At 45.8% G+C, this 27212-nt stretch overlaps 1 protein-coding gene and 1 long non-coding RNA gene across 3 annotated transcripts in view; both read left to right on the top strand.

The window, feature by feature from the left end:
• SPHKAP (SPHK1 interactor, AKAP domain containing) overlaps positions 1-27212 on the top strand; it is a 526349-nt gene that overhangs the window by 72399 nt on the left and 426738 nt on the right. The window lies entirely within an intron of this gene.
• LOC134911234 (uncharacterized) lies at positions 10238-20061 on the top strand. The gene is made up of 3 exons (XR_010176418.1): positions 10238-10413; positions 15615-15732; positions 19603-20061. It is a non-coding gene; the product is annotated as an uncharacterized LOC134911234 (long non-coding RNA).

Raw genomic sequence — 27212 nt, 5'->3', positions numbered from 1 at the left:
CGCATAACAGGGAGGCCTGCCTAAACATTTTTAAGGCCCAAACAGCAGGGGGCTTGGCTGCACTGTTTGGAAGGTGTGGTTATACCTTCCTTGCACTCATACATAGTAACATAGGGGGGTCATTCCGACCTGATCGCACGCTAGCTATTTCTCTTACGTCCTAGAGGATGCTGGGGACTCCGTAAGGACCATGGGGATAGACGGGCTCCGCAGGAGACATGGGCACTTTAAGAAAGACTTTAGGTATGGGTGTGCACTGGCTCCTCCCTCTATGCCCCTCCTCCAGACCTCAGTTTACTACTGTGCCCAGAGGAGACTGGGTGCATTACAGGGAGCTCTCCTGAGTTTCCTGTCAGAAAGTATATTTGTTAGGTTTTTTATTTTCAGGGAGCCTGCTGGCAACAGACTCCCTGCATCGAGGGACTGAGGAGAGAGAAGCAGTCCTACTTCTGTGAGTTTCAAGGCTCTGCTTCTTAGGCTACTGGACACCATTAGCTCCAGAGGGATCGGTACGCAGGTCTCACCCTCGCCATCCGTCCCAGAGCCGCACCGCCGTCCTCCTCACAGAGCCGGAAGGTAGAAGCCGGGTGAGTATGAGAAGAAAAGAAGACTTCAGAGGCGGCAGAAGACTTCATGATCTTCACTGAGGTAACGCACAGCGGTGAAGCTGTGCGCCATTGCTACCATACACCTCACACACGGCAGTCACTGTAAGGGTGCAGGGCTGCTGGGGGGGCGCCCTGGGCAGCATTTAAACCTCTCTCTGGCAAAAATATATATATATATATATACAGCGGGGCACTGTATATATAAAGAGCCCCCGCCAGTTTTTAGTATATTTGAGCGGGACAGAAGCCCGCCGCCGAGGGGGCGGGGCTTCTCCCTCAGCACTCACCAGCGCCATTTTCTCCACAGCACAGCGCTGAGAGGAAGCTCCCCGGACTCTCCCCTGCTTATTCCACGGTGAAAGAGGGTTTTGAAGAAGGGGGGGGGGGGCACATAATTTGGTGCATATATATATATATATATATATGTACAAACAGCGCTACTGGGTAAACATATATTTATATAGTGTTTTTTCCTGGGTCATATAGCGCTGGGTGTGTACTGGCATACTCTCTCTCTGTCTCTCCAAAGGGCCTTGTGGGGGAACTGTCTTCAGATAAGAGGATTCCCTGAGTGTGTGGTATGTCGGTACGCGTGTGTCGACATGTCTGAGGTAGAAGGCTTTCAGGGGGAGGAGGAGGAGAAAATTAATGTGGTGTCCTCGTCAACAACGCCGACAACTGACTGGATGGATATGTGGAATGTTTTAAGTGCTAATGTAAATTTATTGCACAAAAGATTAGACAAAGCTGAAGCTAGGGAACAGCCAGGGAGTCAACCCATGTCTGTCCCTATGTCGCAGGGACCTTCGGGGTCACAAAAGCGCCCACTATCCCAAATAGTAGACACAGATACCGACACGGATTCTGACTCCAGTGTCGACTACGATGATGCAAAGTTACAGCCAAGATTGGCTAAATGTATTCGATATACGATTATTGCAATAAAAGATGTTTTGCATATCTCAGAGGAACCCCCTGTCCCTGACACGAGGGTACACATGTATAAGGGAAAGAAACCTGAGGTAACCTTTCCCCCCTCACATGAGTTGAACGAATTATGTGAAAAAGCTTGGGAATCTCCAGACAAAAAACTGCAGATTCCCAAAAGGATTCTTATGGCGTATCCTTTCCCACCAACGGACAGGATACGGTGGGAATCCTCCCCTAGGGTGGACAAAGCATTGACACGCTTATCCAAAAAGGTAGCGCTGCCATCCCAAAATACGGCTACCCTCAGGGATCCTGCTGACCGCAAGCAGGAGGTTACCTTGAAGTCCATTTACACACATTCTGGTACCTTACTCAGACCGGCGATTGCGTTGGCCTGGGTTTGTAGTGCTGTAGCAGCATGGACAGATACCTTATCAGCGGAAATTGAGACCCTAGATAAGGATACCATTTTATTGACCCTAGGGCATATAAAAGATGCTGTCTTATATATGAGAGATGCTCAAAGAGACAATAGTCTACTGGGTTCTAGAATCAACGCGATGTCCATTTCTGCTAGACGAGTCCTATGGACCCGGCAAAGGACAGGTGATGCCGACTCAAAGAGGCATATGGTGGTTTTACCTTACAAGGGCGAGGAATTGTTTGGGGAAGGTCTCTCGGACCTGGTCTCCACAGCTACAGCTGGTAAATCAAATTTTTTGCCTTATATTCCCTCACAGCCTAAGAAAGCGCCACATTATCAAATGCAGTCCTTTCGATCACAAGGAAACAAGAAAGTACGAGGTGCGTCCTTTCTTGCCAGAGGTAAGGACAGAGGGAAAAAGCTGCACAACACAGCTAGTTCCCAGGAACAGAAGTCCTCCCCGGCCTCTACAAAATCCACCGCATGACGCTGGGGCTCCTCTACAGGAGTCCGCCCCAGTGGGGGCACGTCTTCGAGTTTTCAGCCACATCTGGGTTCACTCACAGGTGGATCCCTGGGCAATAGAAATTGTTTCCCAGGGTTACAAGCTGGAATTCGAAGAAATGCCTCCTCGCCGTTTTTTTCAAATCGGCCCTACCAGCCTCTCCCCCGGAAAGGGAGATAGTGTTAAATGCAATTCACAATTTGTATCTTCAACAGGTGGTGGTCAAGGTTCCCTTGCTTCAACAAGGGAGGGGATATTACTCAACCCTGTTTGTAGTCCCGAAACCGGACGGTTCGGTCAGACCCATTTTAAATTTAAAATCCCTGAACCTATACTTGAAAAGGTTCAAGTTCAAGATGGAATCACTAACAGCGGTCATCGCCAGCCTGGAAGGGGGGGATTTTATGGTATCTCTGGACATAAAGGATGCATACCTTCATGTACCCATTTATCCACCTCATCAGGCATACCTGAGATTTGCGGTACAGGATTGTCATTACCAATTTCAGACGTTGCCGTTTGGGCTTTCCACGGCCCCGAGGATTTTCACCAAGGTAATGGCGGAAATGATGGTGCTCCTGCGCAAGCAAGGTGTCACAATTATCCCGTACTTGGACGATCTCCTCATAAAAGCGAGATCAAGAGAGCAGTTGCTGAACAGCGTCTCACTTTCACTGAAGGTGTTACAGCAACACGGCTGGATTCTCAATATCCCGAAGTCGCAGTTGGTTCCTACGACTCGTCTGACCTTCTTGGGCATGATTCTGGATACAGACCAGAAAAGGGTTTATCTTCCGATAGAAAAAACTCAGAAACTCATGACTCTGGTCAGGAACCTATTGAAGCCAAAAAAGGTGTCAGTGCATCACTGCACTCGAGTCCTGGGAAAGATGGTGGCATCATACGAAGCCATTCCCTTCGGCAGGTTCCATGCGAGGACTTTCCAATGGGACCTACTGGACAAGTGGTCCGGGTCACATCTACAAATTTATCAGTTGATCACCCTGTCCCCCAGAGCCAGGGTATCTCTCCTGTGGTGGCTGCAGAGTGCTCACCTTCTAGAAGGCCGCAGGTTCGGCATTCAGGACTGGATCCTGGTGACCACGGACGCGAGCCTCCGAGGTTGGGGAGCAGTCACACAGGGAAGAAACTTCCAAGGTCTTTGGTCAAGTCAAGAGACTTGTCTTCACATCAACATCCTGGAACTGAGGGCCATATACAACGCCCTATGTCAAGCGGAGACCTTTCTTCGCGACCAATAAGTTCTGATCTAGTCAGACAACATCACCGCAGTGGCTCATGTAAACCACCAAGGCAGCACAAGGAGCAGAGTGGCAATGGCGGAAGCCACCAGGATTCTTCGCTAGGCGGAAAATCATGTAAGCGCACTGTCAGCAGTGTTCATTCCGGGAGTAGACAACTGGGAAGCAGACTTCCTCAGCAGACACGACCTGCATCCAGGAGAGTGGGGACTTCATCAGGAAGTCTTCGCACAGATTGCAAGTCAGTGGGGACTGCCCCAGATAGACATGATGGCGTCCCGCCTCAACAAAAAGCTACAGAGGTATTGCGCCAGATCAAAAGACCCTCAGGCGGTAGCTGTAGAAGCCCTAGTGACACCGTGGGTGTTCCAGTCGGTCTATGTGTTTCCTCCTCTTCCTCTCATACCCAAGGTGTTGAGAATAATAAGAAAAAGAGGAGTGAGAACAATTCTCATTGTTCCAGATTGGCCACGAAGGACCTGGTATCCGGATCTGCAGGAAATGCTCACAGAAGATCCATGGCCTCTTCCTCTATGACAGGACCTGTTGCAACAGGGGCCCTGTCTGTTCCAAGACTTACCGCGGCTGCGTTTGACGGCATGGTGGTTGAACGCAGGATCCTAGCGGAAAAAGGCATTCCGGATGAGGTCATTCCTACGCTGATAAAGGCTAGGAAGGACGTGACAGCTAAACATTATCACCGTATATGGCGAAAATATGTTTCTTGGTGTGAGGCCAGGAATGCTCCTACAGAAGAATTCCATCTGGGCCGTTTCCTTCACTTCCTACAGACTGGAGTGAATTTGGGCCTAAAATTAGGCTCCATTGAGGTTCAGATTTCGGCCTTATCCATTTTCTTTCAAAAAGAATTGGCTTCTCTCCCAGAAGTACAGACTTTTGTGAAGGGAGTGCTGCATATTCAGCCTCCTTTTGTACCTCCGGTGGCGCCTTGGGACCTTAACGTGGTGTTGAGTTTCCTTAAGTCGCACTGGTTTGAACCACTTCAAACGGTGGAGTTAAAATATCTCACTTGGAAGGTGGTCATGTTATTAGCCTTGGCTTCGGCTAGGCGAGTGTCGGAATTGGCGGCTTTGTCTCATAAAAGCCCCTATCTGGTTTTCCATATGGGACCCATCCTCAATTCTTGCCTAAGGTGGTGTCATCTTTTCATATGAACCAACCTATTGTGGTGCCTGTGGCTACGCGAGACTTGGAGGATTCCGAGTCCCTTGATGTAGTCAGGGCTTTGAAAATTTACGTGGCCAGGACGGCTAGAGTCAGAAAAACAGAAGCACTGTTTGTCCTATATGCAGCCAACAAGGTTGGCACCGCTGCTTCAAAGCAGACTATTGCTCGCTGGATCTGTAACACGATTCAGCAGGCGCATTCTACGGCTGGATTGCCGTTACCAAAATCGGTTAAGGCCCATTCCACTAGGAAGGTGGGCTCGTCTTGGGCGGCTTCCCGAGGGGTCTCGGCACTACAACTATGCCGAGCTGCTACTTGGTCGGGTTCAAACACCTTTGCAAAGTTCTATAAGTTTGATACCCTGGCTGAGGAGGACCTCCTGTTTGCTCAATCAGTGCTGCAGAGTCATCCGCACTCTCCCGCCCGTTTGGGAGCTTTGGTATAATCCCCATGGTCCTTACGGAGTCCCCAGCATCCTCTAGGACGTAAGAGAAAATAAGATTTTAAACCTACCGGTAAATCTTTTTCTCGTAGTCCGTAGAGGATGCTGGGCGCCCGTCCCAAGGGCGGACTACTTCTACAAGACGTGTATATATTTTTGCTTACATAAGGGTTATGTTATAGTTTTCATCGGTCTTGGACTGATGCTATGTTGTTTTCATACTGTTAACTGGTTAGTATATCACAAGTTATACGGTGTGATTGGTGTGGCTGGTATGAATATTGCCCTTAGATTAACAAAAATCCTTTCCTCGTACTGTCCGTCTCCTCTGGGCACAGTTTATCTAACTGAGGTCTGGAGGAGGGGCATAGAGGGAGGAGCCAGTGCACACCCATACCTAAAGTCTTTCTTAAAGTGCCCATGTCTCCTGCGGAGCCCGTCTATCCCCATGGTCCTTACGGAGTCCCCAGCATCCTCTACGGACTACGAGAAAAAGATTTACCGGTAGGTTTAAAATCTTATTTTTTTGCAGCACGGCGATCAGGTCAAAACTCAGTAAAACTGCGCATGTGTATGCACCGTAATGCGCAGGCGTGTCGTACGGGTACAAAGCGGATCGGTGCTGGACGATGGATGTAACAAAGAATCCATTCGCACAGCCGATCGCAAGAAGATTGACAGAAAGAGGGCGTTTATGGGTGTCAACTGACTGTTTTCAGGGAGTGGTTGGAAAAACGCAGGCGTGTCCAAGCGTTTGCAGGGCGGGTGTCTGACGTCAATTCCGGGACCGGACAGGCTGAAGTGATCACAGCGGCTGAGTAAGTTCAGACCTACTCAGAAACTGCACAAACTGTTTTTGTACCACTTGGCTGCACAAGCGTTCGCACACTTGCAAAGTGAAAATACACTCCCCCATAGGCGGCGACTATCTGATCACAGCGCTGCAAAAAATAGCTAGTGAGCGATCAACTCGGAATGACCCCCATAGTTAATGATGTTGAAAAGAGGCAAAATGCCCATCGGGTTCAACCTGTATTCTGTATTAAGCTGTGTGCATTATAATGTACCTGCTGAAGTAATGGTTTAGTACCAATTAACAACCACAATTCGTGTCCCTCCCAGATATTTAATGTCAATATATGAAATGCTATAGCCCTGGATACCTTTTTTCAGTTAGAAATTCGTCCAATCCGTTTTTAAATGCCTTTACAGAGTCCGCCATTATTACCTTCTCCGGCAGGGAGTTCCAAATCTTTATTGCCCTTACGGTGAAGAACCCTTTCCTACGTTGTGTATGGAATTTTCTCTCCTCTAGCCTCAGCGAGTGCCCACAAGTCCTATACAGAATTCCTTTAATAAACAAATCCCCTGCTAAAACCTTGTAATGTCCCTTTACATATTTACACTCCCCTCTGCCCCCCTCTATCAGTTATTCTCCTGATTGCAGGTCACATTCTTGGTTTGAAGATATTTTGAATAAACGTCCAAGATGAACCTTAACTGCTGGCAATGAAATTGATGGTCATGTGTATCAAGCCAAATACAAAATATGAAAAGTATGTAAAAAGTGAAAATGGGCAGGAGGAGGGAGTTGTGGTTATTTTCCCTGTAATATGTTGCATAGCTCAAAACAAATAATAAGAGTACTTCTATTGTATGATATATCAAAGAGTACTATTGTAGAGGTAGAGATGATCATGGGGTAGTATTTGCTTTTAAAGAACAGAATATAACAGCACCAGGTAAAAATAGCCTAAGAGGTGATTAAAGACAAAATGTAATGGTCTTTCTGTCTATGTTGTAGGGGCCATTTCCCAGCCAACTAAGCCCAGTACTTGTTCTTCATTATTTAAATCGCTAGTTTTAGATTGCAGTACTTATTGTAATATTTCCATTTATGACACCAAATTACTGAAAATCAATCATATCACTGATTCCCTGTGAGTTGCTAAATGAGATATTGATTCTGGCCAGCATGTGGTTATCACAACAGTGTGTAGGTGATGAGAACACTTTGAAAGTCAAATGTTGATACCCAGACCAGTTGCAGATCTCTGCCCATAATCAGAATGGGCTTCATATATGCAGCCTCCCCGCCTCTATGCTTCCACTTATGAAAGTAGTCATCACCATTATCAGTGCACATTTCTACCAGCACTATTATTGGTGCAAGAAGTATGTGTGAATTCAGCTGGATCATTACGTCCAATCAAAATCATGAAATCTGTCAATTAAATGATCTATCGCCCAACTCAGAGTCAGCATTAAAGAGCGCATGGTTAGTAAGACAGGAGTAAATTTATTATACTACTCAAAATGAGTGAATCAGCTTTTTGACATGCCATTGCCTTGGGGTGTGGTATGGAAGATAGATAGTAACTAGATCGACAGTGTCTAGGTCGACCACTATTGGTCGACAGTAACTAGGTCGACAGGGTCTCTAAGTCGACAGGGTCTTTAGGTCGACGGGTCAAAAGGTCGACATTCGTTTTTTATGGTTTTTGGTGTCGTCTTCTTCGTAGAGTGACCGGGAACCCCAATTAGTGCACCGTGTCCCCTCGCATGGCTCGCTTCACTCGCCATGCTTCGGGCAAGGTGCCTCGCTTCGCTCGGCACAGATTACCGTTCCAATCGTAGTCCACGTGGATCGTTAAGTATGAAAAGGTTAAAAAAAAGACAAAAAAAATGAAACATTCATGTTGACCTTTTGACCTGTCGACCTACGACCTAGAACATGTCGACCTAGAGACCCTGTCGACCTAGTTACTGTCGACCAATAGTGGTCGACCTAGATAGTGTCGACCTAGTTACTGTCAACCTAGAGACCGGATCCCATTGCCTTGAACTATGCTCTTCCATAGGAAACAATGATTTTCATAGCACAACTGGAAGAGAATGAGTTAAAATAGTCCGGTGGTTGTATTGTACTTTAATAGCACTCGAAGAGCTGCAAATTGTCTACTGTTGGATTAAGTGGTGCAACAGCTGAACAGAAACTAAATATCTGTCAGCGTATTCATTTCAGCACCACGGAGAGTGCTGCCAATGCTGTGTTTAGTCCATAAGGAACATTGTGGTCTAGCACAGACACCAATCACAGGGGTCAAGTCTTGTCTGATGAAATCTTTGTCAACATACTTATAAAAACTCAATTTCTTTGTAACAAGAGGCAGCATTTGAAGGTTCTCGGTGCCATTTTGTTAATTTCTCAGTCCAACCCAAATCTAAGGGATAAGTAGAATGCTTGCACTTTTGATATAATTTATGTGGACTTGAAATCTTACAGGGAAATGTGTTTGTGAAACCTGCTTTATCCTGGCAAGATGCTATCGATAGATACAGACATATCTGGCTGCAGGTGACAAACATCAACACAATCAGCCATTTTCCTATCTGATTCAAGCTGCAATAGGTGCTTTTGCCATCTTTATTCAAAGAAAATACAATAGCATGATTATAAGGAGACTCACATCCCATGACTTCACATTCTTTTGTTCTTCCATGAACTCCTCCTGAAAAATAACACTGGTCACATCGTCTCCCTTGTGTCTTCCATCCTATCAACCTCTGAAGGTGACCTTTCTATCGCTATTTTCCTCCTGTGCTATAACACTCTCCTCCTGAAACCCATTAAATGCAAACATCACTTTGTATTCATTCATGCAAATGACATTATTCCATACTCACACTAAACAAAGCCGTTACTACCATATCTGACAGCACCAACATCATTACATCTAATTTTTGCCCAATTTGTTGGTAATTGGTAGATTAGTGTCATTTTACCATAGTCAGTGAAAAACAAACCAGGGTTTTAAGAGAGAATTGCATAGATTATAGAGAGCCCACTATTTAGCTCACAAATAGCCCATTCAGAACCTGAGGTTTCTATTTGGGAAGAGAGCCTGAAACAAACACTATCCCCATGCTACCCATATGACCTTGTCAAAAGTTAAAGTGCCTGACGCAGAGCTGGACAAAGGACCGTTTGCAGTGCGCCATCTTTCCAGTGATATCTTTGGAAAGATAGAGCAGGTGCAGAAGGGAGCAAAAGGAGTCTTTGCTGCTCCTGAGCCATCTTTCCAAATATATCACCAATAGAGGGCACCACCAGATGATTGTAAGGATTGTAAAGGAGAGGGGCATTGCACAGGCAGCCACAGTGGATAATTATTTGAACCTGGGTGCAGGGTGTGTGCACTTCTCATGGGTCCGTGTACACCGCAACCACACAACCTGTGCCCATGATAGATATGTCACTGACCATTTGCATAGCCTGAAGTATGAACATTTGTTCTGTGCATGCCCACAAAGCAACCCACACACATAAAAACATATTCAGATGTCCTGACTGGTAAGACAGGGTGAAGAGGCAATGGGTGGTCTATCTATGTAGGGTATGGTTGTGCAGTTGTGAATAGATGCTGACCTGTATATAGATACAGCAATACCTGTCACTAACTATCAATTGCGGTTGCTTGTGGGGGAGAATGGGGTAGTTCAAATACAAGCTGATGAGGATGACAGTCGCCAGCACTAACTAGACAATTCTGATTGGCTGATTATAAATTTACTTGTAAAGCCGCTCTTTCTTCACAGCTATAATATATGACTTTGTGTGCATGTTTTAAAAATAGTATTTTTGCCTCTTTAATTCATACACGAGAAGGAATATTATATCTGTTGTAATATAGATGTTACTTTTAAATCAAACCTATTGCTTTACAACATCAAAGTGTAATACCCTGCTATATGAGGTATTACGTGTGGCACGCTACATAGTATGTACATTTGATTATACAGGTAGATATTTCCCAGTAGCCTTGGCAGCAGCTCTGGAGGTCAGGGGGAGGTCACATGACCAGGGACAGTTGGAGGGATGACAATTGGTCAGGACACAGTCTGAGGTAGCTGTGAGAGAGGAGGGCATCTCTGGCAGTGGAAAATTCCGGTCAGAAAATGGAGGTGCCACTGAGAGCAGCTGACAGGAAGTGGCTGTGTGTGAGAGCCACTCAGTAAAAGTCTATAAAGAGCTACACAGACAGCAGGACTAGGTTAGTAAAAGCCGCACGCAGCACAGCCTGTCATGATTGTGCCTACACCACGACACCAGGTGCAACAGCAGTTTAAACCAGTAGGCATGGTCAAGCAATAGAGCGCTGCATAGGAACTCTCTCCCAGGTCCCTGTACTGAACTGGCCATATAGCACTCTCCTAGGGACAGCTATAGCTTCATCCCACGTAACAGAGGCAAAGAGTTGTTAGAGCTGCATCATACTCCTTCAGTATCCCCGATTATTGGAAAACGGTAGCCCTTCTACGCACAGCTAACACAGGGGCAGATGTATTAACCTGGAGAAGGCATAAGGAAGTGATAAACCAGAGACAAATGCAAGGTGATAAAGGCACCAGCCAATCAGTTCCAATATGTAAATTAACAGTTAGGATCTGATTGGCTGGTGCGTGTATCACCTTGCACATATCACTGGTTTATCACTTCCTTATGCTTTCTCCAGGTTAATACATCTGCCCCACAGTGTTATAAAGCAACAGGATAGTTGCACAGCGGTAGAAAGAGGAATACAAAGTATCAGCTGCAAGGCTTGAGTCAGCAAGAGCGGCTACAGACTAGGTACAAGGACAAGCTAACGGACTCACCGGCACAGAGTAATCTTCCCTCAGAATCAGCACTAACCCGTAGGGTGGACCGCATGCCAGGCGGGAACAATGAATTTCTGTACTCGGATTTGCCTGATAAGGTCAGCCGTTCACCAACAGATTAAGTCCCCTGTTGAACCGTGGTGTAACACCTCCACGCTGAGTCTACTACTCACCTCCCCGACTCTCACCGTGACACCAGGTGACTTGCCACATTTCTAGATATAGACCGTGGAACTAGTCAGGATAAGGTACCCATCGTGCACCAATGCTACATTGATCAGCTGAACTTTAAGGGTGAACTAGTTGGGTTATACACGGTACCGTGCAGGGCAAAGGTAACTGAAATTGTACTGATTGTGTAATAACGTGCAGTGTATACCGTTTAATGTCAAATGTTTTATTTAGAGATACGATAGTGGAGTGAAAGTTACACCGTTTAACTAAAAGTATTTAAGTAATTATAGGATCAACGACTCCTGAGGTTCTTCGTTCCAGTGTAATAAAAAGTTAATTATTTTGCAGTGTGAAGTCGATTGCCCCAAGCACCAGTTGGGAATTGGGTATTGTAGAAAGGGGTCGGACATACCGCCTGGATACCATACCTACCTAGGCAGGTGTCACAAAAGCACATGATAATAAAACTTTTCTCCTGCTTATGACCTGTTTGGATATAGCTGGGTGTATGGGTGGGTGTGGATCATTAGATCGACAGTGTCTAGGTCGACAATGTTTAAGTCGACCACTATAGGTCGACAGTCACTAGGTCTACAGGGTCTGAAGGTCGACAGGGTTTCTAGGTCGACATGTGCTAGGTCGACAGGTCAAAAGGTCAACATGAGTTTTTCATGTTTTTTTGGTGTTGTTTTCTCCGTACAGTGAATGGGAATCCCAATTAGTGCACCATGTCCCCTCGCATGGCTCGCAAGCTCCGGGCAAGGTGCCTCGCTTCGCTCGACACAGATTACCGTTCCAATTGTAGTCCACGTGAATCGTTAAGTATGAAAAAGTTCAAAAAAACAAACAAACGTGAAAAACTCATGTCGACCTTTTGACCTGATGACCTAGCACATGTCGACCTAGAAACCCAGTCGACCTTCAGAACCTGTTGACCTAGTGCCTGTCGACCTATAGTGGTCGACCTAAACATTGTCAACCTAGACAGTGTCGATCTTCAGACCGGATGCCGTATGGGTGACTGATGCAACCTGGCACATATGCTACAGACTGCACAGCTCAATGCAGCTTTCAATGCATAGGCCATTGCCTGAATGGTCAGAAATCCTCTAATTCCAGGTGCAGATTTGGAGTATAAATTTTGTCCAACTGGCATACAGTACAACTCATTATGGGGCAATAGGGGAGGTTGGACTGAGAAGCTTCAAGTGTCTTTTACTAAATATATAGAGGTGTTCTTGTTAGGTATTTACCATTATCAGATTATTATGCCAGAGTTGATCAAACAGCTCAAATACTGTGGTTACTTGTAAGCCAGCTGTGGTACAGATTAATGTTAGTTAATCACAGAACCTTTAACGTTATGTCAGTAATGATGGCAATATATTGGTAACTGTGTATGATGGTTGCCGATGTAGAGTTGGAAGCTAAAAATGCAGGCATCAAATGTTACCAAAAGAATGGGCACATTTCACATTTCACACATTTGTAGAGCAGAGTACAAAATCCCATTCGTCAAGATTCCGGCCATTGGGATCCTGAAAACAGAAGACTGACAGCAGAATCCTGACACATTCCAGTAAGTATATGAACCCTACACCTCCCCCCCCTCCCACAGCCTAACTCTAACCATTCTCTGCCGCAGCCTAACCCTTTGCCCCCCTCCGCTACAGCCTTGCCCTAACTGTAGTCCTCCTGCAGCCTAACCCTAACCACACCCTCTGCAACCTTGCCCTAACAGACAGCCTAGCTCCCCCTGTCCTCCTCCTGCAGCCTAACCCTAACCCCACCCTCTGCAACCTTGCCCTAACAGACAGCCTAGCTCCCCCTGTCCTCCTGCAGCCTAACCCTACCCTCTGCAACCTTGCCTTAACAGACAGCTTAGCCCCCCCTGTCCTCCTGCAGCCTAACCCTAACCCCACCCTCTGCAACCTTGCCTTAACAGACAGCCTAGCCCCTCCTGTCCTCCTGCAGCCTAACCCTACCCTCTGCAACCTTTCCTTAACAGACAGCTTAGCCCCCCCTGTCCTCCTGCAGCCTAACCCTAACCCCACCCTCTGCAACCTTGCCCTAACAGACAGCCTAGCCCCCCATCCCCTGTCCTCCTTCTGCAGCCTAACCCTAACCCCACCCTCCAGTTGGGATCCTGACTGCTGGGATTTAGACTGCATCCCACACCAGCTTTATGCCAGTAGATAATAGTAGTACAGATGGAGCCACGCTAGCCGTGGCTCCGTATGTGCCTGGGGTGCGCCTAACGCTGAGAGCTTCTCCTCCTGATGCTGGCTGCGCTATCCCCCGCTGTGATGTCACAACATCACATGTTTGGGGGGCGGGGCTAGCACAAGGTACCCTATTGCCTATGGTCCTTCACAGTGTCATAGTTGCCTACTCTACTGGAATGTCTGGTACATTCACTAGAATGGGAGAGCATCTCAGAATGGGAGCAACTCTACGCACTCCTGGTGTGACTAGGTGGACGGATCGCCTAGTCACGCCGGGAGTGCACGCCTGCGATGGAGCCACCTCAGATGAGCGCGGCTCCATCTGTATATGCACCAAGTTGACACAAGCAGAAAACAGTAGTTTATACCCCTGGTTTACACCAGATGTGGCATGACAGTGTTACTGGTAATTGCTAAAGTTCCAGAACACAGCGGCGAATCTCAGACGCCTTCAGTGGGCATCTCATGCAAGTCCCGGCGGCTGCGATATTTGAATATTTTCGCACAGCGTCTGCCTACTAAATCGCACCTGTGTCTACATTTGCATACATCTCTGAATCAGGCCACATTAGTCACATTACAAGCATCTTCCATCTCCCCCTTTAAAAACAATCTGCACACGGATCGCAAAATATTAAATAATTCATGAGAATAGAGGACAGCCGTCCATACTAATAGTGGTAATGAAATCAGTAGGATCGATCAAGACCCACACACCCAATCAGAAGCGGCCGGCGATTGTCATCCTCCTCAGTGCGTATTGTGTACAAGAGGTTGCGCACCTGCACGATATGTACCTCCTGACAGATGCGTCATTGCTGTGGTGTGCATAAAAAGAGTACGTGGGAGCAGGCCCATGTTGTACTCGGCCAATGTTTATGCAATAGCTTTCTTACCGGTCACACCTTTCTAAGGAACAATGGGGCAGATGTATTAACCTGGAGAAGGGATAAGGAAGTGATAAACCAGTGATAAGTGCAAGGTGATAACGCACCAGCCAATCAGCTCCGATGTGTAAATTAACAGTTAGGAGCTGATTGGCTGGTGCCTTTATCACCTTGCACTTCCTTATGCCTTCTCCAGACTTAATACATCTGCCCCAGTAAGTGCAAAATGTGACCAATCTACATAATGCATAAGAACGTTTTGTGCACATGTACAGTGCAATACAGTTTGCAAGAAAAAGTCCAACTTTATTATTATTATTATTATTATCATCACAATAATGTGTTGTGTGAGACTGTGATTTGAGCAGCCCTTCAAAGTGTTAGTCAATATCCACCACTGTGTGTGCTCAACTGATGTTTACTGTGTGTTGGGGAAGAGTAAGCACGGACTTATCTTGAGCAATACACCTGCTTTGTTGTCAACATCTGAATAGTTTCCTGAACAGGTGCATCTACTGTATGCAATCATTACACGTTTTGCCCAAACTTTTGTAAACCCATATAGTATTTGTTTTGTTATATATTGTAGTTTATATAATGTACAGTATAGAGAGCAACTACGCAGTTGGCAATACGTAAAAGCAAGAGACCTTTATGAAACATGTTACATATGTAAATCATGTTTGCTTTTATTTTCTAAACTGGTTGCTAAGGGTTACAGCACACAATTCCGAGTCTCAGTTTCCATAAAAGTTGGCCAGTGTCAGTGCCGTAAATATGGGTGGGCGAGCGGTGCCGCTACCCAGGGTACAGGGCTTAGGGGGAGGCACTGTCACTGCCCTGTGGCACCTGTATTTGGCATGCATGTTGTCTGGATTGGCACCATGCAACCGACTGAAGCATTCTCTGGGTACTCAGCTTCCCCTAGTCCCGGGTCGACAGCAAGCCATCCAGTGTCCTAAAGACGCTAATGGAGCTTGGCTTCTCCTCCTGATGCTGGCTGCGCTATCCCCCCGCTGTGATGTCATAATATCACATGTTTGGGGGGCGGGGCTAGCACAAGGTACCCTATTGCTTATGGTCCTTCACAGTGTCATAGTTGCCTACTCTACTGGAATGTCTGGTACATTCACAAAAATTGGGAGATTTCCTGGGCTCCCGGAAGGTACTGTAAACCAACCTCCACTGCTCCACTTATCAAACTCCCCAAAAGTTACTACAAAATAATGTCCCTTCTCCTTTCAGAAAGAAGAAAATGTCTATCTCTCCCCGAATATGAATGTATCCATTACTTATCCTTCTCCCCAGTGTTTCCTCAGGATAACTGGTCAGTGAGATTGTCCTGTATACAGATTAGAAGAGACGATTGAGCTTTGCCAAGAGGAGGTGGGCTACAAAAAAATGTCCATTGCTCTCCAGAACACAGGTAAAGCTAATACTTACGGGCATATTTAGCAATATTATTTTTACTAAAATAATGTGAAAAAGGGTGTTTTCATACCCTTTTCTCATTATTTTAGTATCACCTAAATATACTGTCGGACAATTGGAACTGAATTCGTAAAAAATCTCCAAGCCATTAATATCGCATTTTTTTAGTAACTAGATCATACTTGTAATGGGAAATTCGATCTGCCCAAATGTACAACAACAAAAAATGAAAAAACAAAAATACCGGAAGGAGCCTTATGATAATAACGCTATCTTGAGATAATGTTATTTAGGTTTCCCTCCAGTTCCCAGGCTGGCAGTGAAGGCTGTGCTTGGATCTGGCCCTTGTGATCAGCCATGTGTGCCTGATGGACACACAGGCTGATCACTGTTTGATGGATGCACAGGCTGATCGTTGTGTCTGATGGATGCTCAGGCTGATCACTGTAAAGAAAAAAGTTAGAAGAGGTAGCCGACGGCATCGGCGCATGCATGGACTCACGCATGCATGGATTTCGGGAAAAATACCCTGATAAGAGTGGTAAGTGGATTCACAGAGACAGAGCTTTCTCACAAGCTCTGTCCGTGCATGTAATAATTGATACATTGTCGCAATGCGATTTTGGCCAAATTTATCACAACCCATCTGCATCTGAGATGTGGATTGTGATAAACAGACCTGTTATTCTGCTCCCCAGTGTTTCCTCAGGATAAATGGCCAGTGATATAGGCCCTCATTCCAAGTTGATCGCTCGCTAGCTATTTTTTGCAGCAGCGCAAATGCATAGTCGCCGCCTATAGGGGAGTGTATTTTCGCTTCGCAAGTGTGCAAACTCCTTTGCAGTCGACCTCTGCAAAAACATTTTGTGCAGTTTCTGAGCAGCTCTGGACGTACTCAGCCCTTGCGATCACTTCAGTCTTTTTGGTGCCGGAATTGACGTCAGACACCCGCCCAGCAAACGCTTGGACATGCCTGCATTTTCCCACACTCCCAGAAAACGGTCAGTTGACACCCACAAACGCCCTCTTTCTGTCAATCTCCTTGCAATCCTCTGCGCTAACGGATTTTTCGTTAAATCCATCGCCCAGCAACGATCCACTTTGTACCCGTATGACGCGCCTGCGTATTGCGGTGCATACGCATGCGCAGTAGTGACCTGATCGCTGCGAAAAACTGCAGCAAGCAATCAACTCGGAATGACCCCCATAGTCTTATTAGTGAAAATCATATCTAGATCTGTACTGTGGCTCTGTTTCATAAACTGGGAGACCTTCTGGGAAGGAAGGCTAACCTTCTGCAGCCCTGCAGGGACTCCCGAATAATCGACTTGTACATGTGATGACAATACAATGCTGCAATGCTAGGCTAGCATAGGCACACTAGCCAGTATACGGTTATATCAGGGTTATATCAGGAAAGTGGTAATGCAGGAAGAATTAAGGTCCTTGTGACTCAAATGAGACAGCACACGACTTACTCTATATTACAGTCAAGTAATATTTAATTGTTGGTAGTTACAGTATATTTATTTTTAAAAATGATTTATTAAAAGCCCAGAATTTGAGAGATTTTTTTATAAAACTGTTATCAAATTTTTTTCTTTAATTTTCTTTCTGCTTTGCTCTATTTATTCATCCCAAGTGGCTGGGCACCCATATTTCAGACCTTATTATTTGTCAAGCAGTGTAGCAATAAGTGACTACTTGATTATCACCAGCATTGTCATAACATACAAAATAATCTACCCTTTAGCACTGCTACACTATACAGCAAACATGTCAAACTTGCGGGTCGCATGCGGCTCACAGCGCATATTTTTGCAGCCCAAGTTTACTTTTTTTTAAACAATGGAATGCAGCCCACCACCACCGGATGAGTTACTGTTGGCACGTGTGCCATGATTAGAGCTTAGCTCCGATCGGACAACATGCACCATTCTGCACATGCGTGAGAAGATAGTGATAGAGAGGGGGAAATGTCCATGGGGGGAGCTGCTGCGCATGCCCAACTGCCTTTGCAAAGCTCTGCCCCCGTCCCCCTCGCCGCATCCCACCTGTTCAGCTCCATTATCCCTGTAGGTGTGTGTGCTGCCCTGTGTATCACTATCCAGCTACCCTAATGGAATCTGGATAGAAAAACACTTATCAACAAAGAAGATAAATTGTAGGGGGCTGGCACAGGAGGCACAGAGGGCTTGCGGCTGGAGGGGACGCAAGGAGCAAGAGGGGATACCAGGGGGCATGTGGCTGGACTGAAGGGACAGAGGGGGGCTGGAAGTGACACATTTTACTAGCTCTCACTGATATGTATTATAGAGGAGAGGGGACCGTACAGTGATATATGAGGGGAAATAACACAGCTCCCAGCTCACACTGATATGTGGTATTATTGTTCTATAGAGGAGAGGAGACCGCACAGTGATATATAAGGGGGAGTAACACAGCTCCCAACCCACACTAATATGTGTTATTATTATTATTATTATTATTATTATTATATAGGGGAGGGGACTGCACATTGATACATACCTCCCAACTGTCCTGATTTTTCATGGGACAGTCCCGTTTTTTGTGTGACTGCCCCGCTGTCCCACTTGTGTGTCGAAGTGTCCCACGGTGGGGAGGAGCAGTTGTGAGGCTCCTGTCAGTCACTGCTCTATTTACGGAGACAGAGGGACTGGGGGCATGCCGGCAGCTCATAGAGCGCTGGCCATGCCCCATCAATGAGGAAAATGGGGGCGTGGCTCGTTAGTACATAGTTACCATGAAGCCACTCCCCCTTTTACCGAGATCACGCCCCCTTTTTGGACTGAAAGTTGGGAGGTATGGTGATATATGAGGAGGAATAACACAGCTCCCAGGGCACACTGATATGTAGTGGTATTATTATTATTATTATTATTATTATTATTATTATTATTATATTATATAGAGGAGAGGGGACCACACTATGATATATGAGGTTAATATTTGTTGGGAGCCAATTAACCTACCAGTAAAAAAATTTTGATTGTGGGAGGAAACCAGAGTACCTGGAGGAAACCCACGCAAAGCATGGGTAGAATATACAAACTCCACACAGGTAGGGCCATGGTGGAAAACGACCCCATGACCTCAGTTTTGTGAGGCAGTAATACTAACCATTACACCGTCAGTGCAGCCCTAGTATGATTAACTGATGTGAATATCTCATAAACCTCTGCAGAAGCTACAGTATATGAATACCTGCAGCACTCACATGGATTAGCACTTAGAATGTAACAGCGGATAGCACCTGCGATTCATGTTATCTTGCCTAAAAGCCCACTAGCACTAAAATAAACAAGTCACACATATATATGGACTCTTTAGCCCTTTTGAGATTGATGCTGCAACTTCACTGAATAAGACTACTAACAGAATAGCTTGTGGTTAACTGTATTGCCATTATAATGTCAAATATTTGAAGTTCTGTCACTACGTAGAAACTTTGACATATATATTTGTGAATGTTCCGAGATTTTCTTTCATATCTTATTTGTCATATGTGTGATAATCATTCTGTGGCTGCCAGCTGAAACTCAGATAACAGAGAGAATTGCAAGTGATTGATGCTCAGTTCTGCTGGTATAAGCTGTGTCACCAACTACGGGGTTGTTATTTTTGTGTACTGTACGGTTTCTCAGGGGAAAATTAGATCCCCTTTCTTTTCCCATTTTTCAATCAAAGTTCAGCAAAACAAGCATAAATCATTGTATACCAAGTGTCTCTTCTCCGCTTGTTTACCAATAGGGTTACCAACAATACTAAAGCTAGATCTCTATATTTGTGTATGTAGTCAGTAGAGTAATGCATCAAACCATATATTTGCTGTCTGTTTCCCCAGCCGTCCCAGCATGCCCAGCAGATAGAGAAGGTGCCGTGATAAATATTGGCTCATTTCAGTCCTTTTAATTAACTCACTTAATGATAAACAGGAAAGGAACATTGGCAAGGGGGAGTCTGCCCATGATGATGGTTTTCAGAGTCTGTTCCTCATCACACAGCGGATGTCTGGATTTACAAAATATCTGGCCCATCTCAAGATCAGCTCCAGGAATAAGCTTGTTCTATATTCCTATTGTGTATTAGCAATATGAGGACATCAGAATTCAGTACATAAATGTTGAATAACCCTGACACTTCATATCTACAAAAGCAGGTGAACATCTTAAATTTCACCTGCTTTTGTATAAATGAAGTGAAGATGAATATACCCCTTAGTAACAAGACACCTTAGAAACTGTTCTTCTAACTTCTTTATATAGAACTGTATATGCCTTTTTCCGGTTCCGGTATGAATGGTCGACCATGTTATGGTCGACAGTCATTAGGTCAACCACTATTGATAGACATTGGCATGGTCTACATTGACAAATGGTCGACACCTGAAATGGTCGACACGTGAAAGGGTCGACATGAGGTTTTTTTGTTTTTGTTTTTTTTTTGTATCGTTTTCTGTGCAAAGTGACAGGGAACCCCAATTAGTGCACCGCGTATCCTCGCATAGCTCGCTTCGCTCGATTACCGTTCCCAATCATAGTCCACGTGGATCGTAACGTATGGAAAAGTTCCCCTAAAAGAAAGAAAATGTGAAAAACTCATGTCGACCTTTTCATGTGTCGACCATGTGTCCACGTCGACCATGTCAATGTCGACCAATAGTGGTCGACCTAATGACTGTCGACCATAACATGATCGACCATCCAAACGGATACCACGCAGAAGATATCACTGATATCTCCTGGTTACAATTAGCCCCCGATAGGGATGGACTAGGGCCTCTTTCCGACCCTGGCATCCATGTACGTGAAAGGGGGCGCATATGATGACTGAGGGGTGTGGTGGCATGCCACAAGTCAGGGGGCATGGACTCGCGGCAAGCCCCCATATTGCTTAGCAACGGGGCACTATGGGCGATGTCAGCGGCAGCAGGGGACAAACCAGGAGCTGCAAAGCACGCGGCCTTCCCGACTCTCTGTGGACCGGATCGGCCCACGAGCCCATCTGGCATTTGGCAGAAGTGCCAGATGGGCAGTCCGGCCCTGGCCCCCGAAAATTTCCACAGTCCCCATACTTGCACATGTGCAGACATATATACTGCAGATGACCAAATCAAGTGACAGCACAATTGTTTCCAAAATAGTGTGGTGCCTGTTTATTATAGCTGTTACTAAAGTCCATTGATTCTCCAGCTGTTATACTATGTGCATACTCTGTTCTATCAGATCACAATTGTCTTGTGTGTGAAACTATTGCTAATTTTAATGACAAATTAACTGATAAAAAAAAAGAATAAAAAAAAAATATGTGGTTGTATTATGCGAGTCACAGTAACTGCACTGCTATGGCCATCCATTTACTCTCTGCCAGAGTCCACCCTCCTGTATATAGCTCCCGCTCTTCTCTTGTTCTCTCATGCTAGAACTATCCCTGACACCACACACACATGCAGAAAGCCGTGCCGCCTATCGATTTTACGCAAGCTAATGGAGCGGTCATCTTTAGCATTAGTACTTGCACCTGTCCCATGCCAGATGCAAGAGATCTGCCGCACCAGGCTTTAGATACACGCTCACAACCCTTCCATGACAGGTTATTGCGGTTCCATACGATCGTATTGTTGCTGCCCAGTTCCAGTGGTGCAAGTAGAGACAATTTATTAGTTGTACTGTATGCATGTACCAAAAAATGGGTGCAGCCAACATGAGGGACATGGACAACCAAAATGGGGCGTGTCAGCATGACACACCACCTGTTTCTTGTCATTTTGAGAGCATTCCTCTCCATTCTATTCCAAATACACCTTACGTATATGGTGGCTTCACTGCAACTGGGAACCTTTGAAGAAACGGATCCTCCCTGAGCAGACAGTGTCTTCAGTCAGTATTCACTATTCATGTTGGAGATAACCTTGTCCAGAAGGTTCCACTAGACTCATATCCCCTGTATGCACTCCAGCTTCTGCCCCTTCTGTTTCTCCAGCCTCCTGTCTTTCCAGCCTCCTGCCCTTAGTATTTATCCAGCCTCCTGGACCATCACTCCAGTTTCCCTCGTGTCTGTCAGCGTCCCCCTCTGTGTCTCTTGGCCTCCACCTCTGTGTCAGCCTTCCCCACTGTGTTTTTCAGCCTCTCCCAGCCTGCCCCTCTGTGTTAGCTACCCCTTTATGTCTCACAGCCTCCCCCATGACTCCAAGCGTCCCCTCTGTGTCTCTGCCCCCCCCCCCCCTCTGTCAGCCTCATCATCTGGGTCCCTCTATCAGCTTCACCTCTCTTTGACTATTAGCCTTCACCTCTGTGTCTCTCAGCCTCTTTCAGCCTTCCTCTCTGTGTCACCTTCCCCTCACTGCTTCTCAGCCTCCCCTTCTGTGTCTTTCAGCTTCCCCCTCTGTGTCTCGGCCTCTCTCAGCATACCCTTGTGTCCCTCAGCATCCCCCTCTGTGTAAGCCTCCCCAATGTTAGCTTTCCCCTCTGTCTTTGAGCCTCCCCCTGTGTGGTCTCATAGCCTCTCTCAGTGTCCCCCTCTGTGTCAGCCTCACTCTCTTTGTCTTTCAGCCTCCTCGGGTCTTTCTGCCTCGCACAGCATACCCCTCTGTGTCATCCTCCTCCTCTGTGTCTTTCAGTCTCTCAGACACCCCCTGTGTCTTTCAGCCTGTTTTAGCCCCCACTCTGTGTCATCTCCCCATTTTTGTCTCTCAGCGACTCAATAACTACAGTAATATAAATACTCACTACAGTATGTATGGACATTTTTATAAAGAAAAGTGCATAGGATCCATATCCTATAAGTTGTGGGCTTAATTACTACAAAAAGGACAATGGGCCATGGGGGTCATTCCGAGTTGATCGCTCGCTGCATTGTTCGCAGCGCAGCGATCAGGCTAAAAAATGGCAGTTCTGCGCATGCGGCGAAATGCGCATGCACACTGTACGGGCACAACGAACGATGCAGATTTGCACAGGGTCTTACGATGCATTTCAGTCGCACTCGTTGCTGCAGAGTGATTGACATGAAGTGGGCGTTTCTGGGTGGCAACTGACCGTTTTCAGGGAGTGTTTGGAAAAACGCAGGCGTGCCAGGGAAAACGCAGGTGTGGCTGGGCGAACGCTGGGCGGGTGTGTGACATCAAATCCGGAACTAATTAGTCTGAAGTGATCGCAAGCGCTGAGTAGGTTTTGAGCTACTCTGAAACTACACAAAAAATGTTTGCAGGCGCTCTGTGATACAACCGTTCGCACTTCTGCTAAGCTAAAATACACTCCCAGTGGGCGGCGGCATAGCGTTTGCATGGCTAGTAAAAAAATGCTAGCGAGCGATCAACTCTGAATGACCCCCACTGGGGAGTGCATTTTAGCTTAGCAGAGGTGCGAACGCATGTGCAGCCGAGCTCTGCAAAAACAGTTTGTACAGTTTCTGAGTAGCTCTGAACCTACTCAGCGCTTGCGATCACTTCAGCCTATTCGTGTCCGGATTTGATGTCATACACCCGCCCAGCGAACGCCCAGCCACGCTTGCATTTTTTCAGACATGCCTGCATTTTTGCAAACACTCCCTGAAAACAGTCAGTTGACACCCAGAAACGCCCCCTTCCTGTCAATCTTCTTGCGGCCGTCAGTGCGACTGAAAACTTCGCTAGAACTTGTGCACAACTACAACGGGCTCTGTACCCGTATGACGCGCATGCGCATGCACAGAAATGCTGATTTTTAGCCTGTTTGCTGCGCTGCGAACAACGGCAGCTAGCGATCAACTCGGAATGACCCCCTAATTCAGACCTGATCACTCGCTAGCTATTTTTTGCACTGCTGCGAGCAGATAGTCACCGCCCATAGGGGAGTGTATTTTTGCTTTGCAAGTGTGCGATCGCATGTGCAGCCGAGCGGTACAAAAACATTTTGTGCAGTTTCTGAGTTGCCCAGAACTTTAGCCTGTCCGGGCCCGGAATTGACATCAGACACCCGCCCTGCAAACGCTTGGATATGCCTGCGTTTTTCCAAACACTCCAAGAAAACGGTCAGTTGACACCCTCAATCGCCTTCTTCCTGTCAATCTCCTTGCGATCGGCTGTGCGAATGGATTCTTCGTACAATCCATCGCACAGCAAAGATCTGCTTTGTACCCGTGTGATGTGCCTGCGCATTGCGGTACATAAGCATGTGCAGTTCTTACCTGATTGCAGCGCAGCGAAAAAACCTAGCGTGCGATCAGGTCTGAATGACCCCCAATGAGTGCCATACAGTAAATATGTCTTCAAACCAGAATACGTTGCACAAAGTTGGAATTAGATAGTAGGTTTGTCACTGATCCACAAAAGCACTGAGTACCACGCAAGATCAACAATTATTTTTTTAAAACCTTTCCACAAATGTATTAAGTGACTTTTGCTGGATACCTCTTGAGTATGTTGATAGTTACTGTATGTTGTTGCGTTAGACATATCTAAAGAAGTGTCCAGCATAAAAACATTAACATTTACATTGGGCATAACAAGTGGACATGAAAAGGAGACGTGGTTTGTCACAAATGCTGACTACCTATAGTATGAATATTATTAATTATATGAGGATTAGGGTTCACGGGAAACGCTGCCTTCACATATAAGGGGTATTGCAGTCCCTTAAAAATAAATTGAAATAACACACACAGGAAAAAGTATTATGTGATCAACTTAATTAAGGGGGTAATTCAGACCTGATCACTGGACAGCGATTTTTGCAGCCTTGCGATCAGATAGTCGCCGCCTACAAGGAGAGTGTATTTTAGCTGTGCAAGTGTGCGATCGCATGTGTAGCAGAGCTGCACAAACTGATTTTGTGCAGTCTCTGCGCAGCCCAGGACTTACTCTGCTGCTGTGATCACATCAGACTGTTCAGGACCGGAACTGATGTCAGGCACCCTCCCTTCAAACGCTTGGACACGCCTGCATTTTTCCAGACACTCCCTAAAAACGGTCAGTTCACACCCACAAACGCCTTCTTCCTGTCAATCTCCTTGCGATCGCCAGTGAGATCGTTTTTTTCGCATCCCGTCGCTATGCCCGGTGTAGTCATCCAACGCACCTACACATTGTGGTGCATACGCATGCGCAGTTCGGACCTGATCGCAGGCTGTGAGAAAACGCAGCCTAGCAATCAGGTCTGAATTACCCCCTAAGTCACAGCGATAACACAACTCTTGAAATGGGCTTCAAAATATATTATACTTAATATTTTTAAAATGCAAATACTCAGTAATAACACACAGCAAAATCAATGTTAAAGCGGGAATACTGTAAGCACCAAGATGGATCACTACCGTATCTCATATATCCACCTTAGAATGGCTGCTTATTAACTAGAAGCTGTAACGCATACTGTAAATCCACTTTAAGTTAGCTACTTACTGGTAGTGCCACACTGATATTGTGTAGGAACACAAAACTCCCAATTAGCTGTAGCACTGCCTAATGTAGTCTATGATGTCAAGGGGGATAATCCACTTTAGCAAAAAAACTGCAAATAGAGTAATCCATTGAACGGAACTTCACATTAGATGAAAATATAACATTCGTTTTCAGCAGGTTGGGTACAATTGGTTGACAGTTATTATGTTGACAGAATATTGACATGGTCAAACTGTTGACATGCAGCATGTCGATATTTATCAAGTCTACATGGATAATATGTTGACATAATGAACTGTCAACAAATGATCTCTGGTGGTGTCTCACCTTGTCCTGGCAGCTGCAGTGGCTCCAGTGTCATCTTCCGGGTCCCGGCGGCGGTCACATGAGGATGGGTTACGGCGGCAGTGTATCTGCAGTGGCACCCCAGTAAGTATTTTCCCCACTATGACTAATCAGTAACCCTCTTCCCTTCCACCACAGCCTACCCTAACTCACCTGGCGGCACCTAACCCTAACAGTCGGCATCCTCAAACTGTGAACATTTCAGGTAGTGGCAATTACTATAATATGTCGGCATTCTGAGCATGTCATTCTGAGGATGTCAGCCTGGCACCTGAACCATGTTGACATTCTAATGTTGGCAGTGCGGTATTGACTTTATGAATGTTGATATGGTTAATGTCGACCTTTTGACAAGATAACTTTTCAGCTATATTGATACCTAGTATTGGGGGTAATTCCAAGTTGATCGCAGCAGGACATTTTTTAGCAGTTGGGCAAAACCATGTGCACTGCAGGGGGGGGGGGCAGATATAACATGTGCAGAGAGAGTTAGATTTGGGTGGGTTATTTTGTTTCTGTGCAGGGTAAATACTGGCTGCTTTATTTTTACACTGCAATTTAGATTTCAGTTTGAACACACCCCACCCAAATCTAACTCTCTCTGTGCATGTTATATCTGTCCCCCCTGCAGTGCACATGGTTTTGCCCAACTGCTAAAAAATTTCCTGCTGCGATCAACTTGGAATTACCCCCTTTGTTTTTATCTATCCACATTAAAGGACATATTTGTTAATCTTTGCACTTTTTGCCTATCAAATATCATCTGTTGTTGCAGTTAATCGCAATGACAACCAGCGTTGGTGTAAGGTTTCTCGACACCCTAGGCAAAAAACTTTACCTGCCACCCCTCCTCCTCTGGACAGTCAAGGCCATTCGTCCAGCCCTGTCTATAATATGTTGGGTTACAGTCGTTAGGTTGACACAACTACACTCATTGAGTCAACCACTGAAGGTCGACAATGCCATTAGGTCGACATGCATTAGGTCAACATGTACTAGGTCAACAGGTCAAAAGGTCGACATGAGTTTTTCACATTTTTTTCATTCTTTGGATTTTTTCATACTTAACGATCCACGTGGACTACGACTGGAACAGTAACCTGTACCGAGCGCAGTGAGGCACCTTGCTCGAAGCATGGCGAGCCATGCGAGGGGACACGGTGCACATATTTGGGTTCCCCGTCACTTTACGGAGAAAACTACGCCAAAAACAGTCAAAAACCTCATGTCGACCTTTTGACCTGTCGATGTAATACATGTTGACCTAAAGACCATGTCAACCTATTGTCCCTGTCGACCTAATGCATGTCGACCTTCCATGGTCGACTTAATTGCTGTCGACCTAAGTTGTGTCTATCCAACAACCAATACCCTATGTGTTATTACTGCATATATTATATTGTGTTTTATATATATTAAACATATTACTCTCACTAGTGGCATATTTTTGTGTTACCCTTTGTGGCAGAAAAGTGACAAAACACCCCCCAAAAAAATTGTGTCTACCTTTTTTGTGTCGACTTTTTTACTCTTATGACCCTGTCGACCTTTCCTACTGACTAGCTATTCTATGTCGACCTTTTGACCCGGTCGACCTAATGTCTGTCTACCATTAGTGGTAGACCTATTGACTGTAGACCTTTTTAGACCCCAGTTACCAGCACCCCCCGCAGCTGCCTAATGGTAGCACCAGTCCTGATGATAACTAGAGATGTGCACCGGAAATTTTT

This window comes from Pseudophryne corroboree, chromosome 4, assembly GCF_028390025.1.
Source record: "Pseudophryne corroboree isolate aPseCor3 chromosome 4, aPseCor3.hap2, whole genome shotgun sequence".
Lineage (NCBI taxonomy): Eukaryota > Metazoa > Chordata > Amphibia > Anura > Myobatrachidae > Pseudophryne > Pseudophryne corroboree.
This window is presented reverse-complemented; position numbering and strand designations above follow the sequence as displayed.